The sequence below is a fragment of the Triticum dicoccoides genome, chromosome 1A (genome assembly GCF_002162155.2).
Source record: "Triticum dicoccoides isolate Atlit2015 ecotype Zavitan chromosome 1A, WEW_v2.0, whole genome shotgun sequence".
Lineage (NCBI taxonomy): Eukaryota > Viridiplantae > Streptophyta > Magnoliopsida > Poales > Poaceae > Triticum > Triticum dicoccoides.
In genome coordinates, this window is record NC_041380.1 from 531,677,610 (window position 1) to 531,680,507 (window position 2,898).

The window sequence follows — 2,898 nt, forward strand, 5'->3', positions numbered from 1 at the left end:
GTTAATTACACGATAGTACCACATTTGGGGCGGTGGTGGCGATTTGGTATCACTTTTGCAAATTTTTACTGTGTCAGTACCACGTTTGGGTCATACCGTTGCAAATCGGGCTAAACTTCGTATTTCTATGTACTGACGCTAGAACTGACCGCCCGGGCCCGCGCGTCAGCTGCCATGCTGGCGAATCGGCACCCGCCCGCTCGCTCGATAGGTGAGGTCCGGCTCGAACCGGACCGGCCCGTGCTCTGTCTCTCTTCCTCCCCGTTCGTGCCTCCCTCCTCGCTCCTCTCTCGCCGCCCTTGTCGCCGCCCGCAGCGTGGCCGGACCGGACCGCCGCCGCCCGCCATGGTTTTCGAAGACGAAAGCAGTGAGGAGACGTCCTCGCCGTACATGCACTCGACCTCATCCACGGACGGGCATAACCATGTGATTTTCCTTGAGCTAGGTTTAGGGTTAGGGTTTCAGATTTGGGGCCTTTTGATTTGGTTGATTTCGCTGGTTTTTGATTTGGGCATTTTGTTTGTATGAGCTTCGGCAGGTCCCTTTCAGGCTTGAAGATCCAGATTACCAGGGGCTTGAGCTGGAAACAATGTCGCCATGTGAGAAGCACGGTAAGGCATTTGAGAGGCTTGTCACATTTGAAGGAACAGACACAGGGAGAAGGTTCTTAGCATGTGCAGAGCCGGTATGAATTGTAGGGTCATAGTGGGATATTATATTTAGGTTGATAGTGTCATATTTTTGTTGGTTTGACAGTGGCATATTGAACATGACTACAAGGCCTGATTATTAGGGCATATTCACTTTTGCAACAGCAGTAGCTTGTGTAGTTTAATGACATTGGTACTGTTATTTAGCAGTGCCATTGTTCTTGCTATCATGTGAAATATTCAGTTTGGGACTTCTACATGTTTTATGTTGCTGTTGTAGCATTTTTATGTAGTTGAATGACAGTGCACTGTTAATTATGTTGTTGTTACACTTCTGCTCCTGTTTGGAACTAAATATTGAGTGAACTGTTACTTTTATGTTGGGATGCACCTGCTGTTATGTATCTAGATGCTACAAATATTCAGTTGAATGGATAGTATGTACTGCATATGCTTTGGCAGTTGACCAAGTTTGTAGTTTGACATTGCTCTTGTTTTGTAGCTGATTAGCAAAATGCAGTTCAAATCTGTAGCTGTAAGTTGTCTTGCTGTTATTTAGTGGGTAGATACATCTCAATTACCAGTGTAGCTTAGTGGTCCTATTATTACCAATGTAGAAAGGAAAAACAGTGCTATTGATTTGCACTAGTTGTATGAACTAACTTGTTTATTTTATATCTTTTTGCTCTATTTGCAGGAAGGGCAGAATTGTGGGTTTGTTGAATGGGTTGATCACCAGTGGCCCCCAACAATGCAAAATGCATTGTTGAAGCTGTGGGCAATGGTTGAAGATAGCAAGAGTGCTAGGGTGAATGATAATCTTGAAAGTTCTTTCACTATCCGCCATCTGACAGAAGAGAAGAACAAGCTGGAGGCCAACTATGACAAGCTAGTCCAAGATGTGCATGAGCTTATGAGCTTCCAGGAGGAAAGGGTGGTGGATTTCAGACATCTGCAGTCTGCCATTACATATCAGCATGAATGCAGAAGTGAACTGGTGGCTGATATGAAGGCACAGATGGCAAAGAAAGATGCAAAGTCTGAGAAGCTTAATCAGAATTATGAAGTGCTACTGAACCTGACAAGAGCTCAAGCTACAGTCTTCCAGAACCTGAAGTTGAAGCATATTACAGACAAGGAATTGCTTAGTGAAGCTAAGATGAACTTGGAGTTGAAGAATGCATAGCTCACAAAGTTTGTGGAGAAGCTCACCCAAGATAAGTTAGAGTTGAAGTTTCAGGTTTCTGATTTGCTTAAGGGAAAGGAAAAGCATGGTGAAGAGATGGGGCAGCTAGAGCTTCAGATTGCTGAGCTGATGAAGGCAGAGGAGAAGCTGAAGGAGAAGATCAAGGGGATCCAGGCCATCTTAGAGAAGTGAAGAAAATGAATATGAGACTAGTGGGCAATGCTGACCTTTTGGGCATGATGGTTGTGTAGTGTATGGCTCTAGTGGGTAATGCTGACCTTTTGGGCATGATGGTTGTGTAGTGTATGGCTCTACTAAATGTGAACTTCTCTAAGATGAACTATGGTTGTGTATGTATGTAGTAGATTTGCTTTTCATCCTTTTGTGAGAAAATGATGAACTATGCATCTAAACTCCACTATGTATGTGAACAATGGTTGTGTACCCTGTAATATGTTGAACTCCATTAAGTATTGTGTGTTCTATTTGCTAGACTTGAAATGATGATATATCATGCATTGGAAGGTGGATCAGATATTCTATGTTATGTTTACTAGACTTCATATTATGATTTCTCATGCACTAGGTTTATATTAGATGATTATGTTAGCATTAGAAGACTATTTGATGGTTATGTTAGCACTGGAATATTAGATGGTTATGTTATATCATGCATTGGAAGCCTATGTTTAGGTGGTTTTGTCGACCCCTAGCCACCATAAACCCTAATGGTTATGTTTAGGTGGTTTCGTCGACCCCTAGCCACCATAAACCCTAATGGTTATGTTTAGGTGGTTCTGTCGACCCCGAGGCTCCGTAAAGCCTAATGGTTAGGTTTAGGTGGCTCCGTCGACCCCGAGCCACCATAAACCCTATTGGTTAGGTTTAGGTGGCTCCGTCGACCCCAAGGCTCCGTAAACCCTAATGGTTAGGTTTAGGTGGCTCCGTTGACCCTGAGCCACCATAAACCCTATTGGTTAGGTTTAGGTAGTTCCGTCGACCCCTAGCCACCATAAACACTAATGCTTAGGTTTAGGTGGTTTGGTCGACCCCTAGCCACCA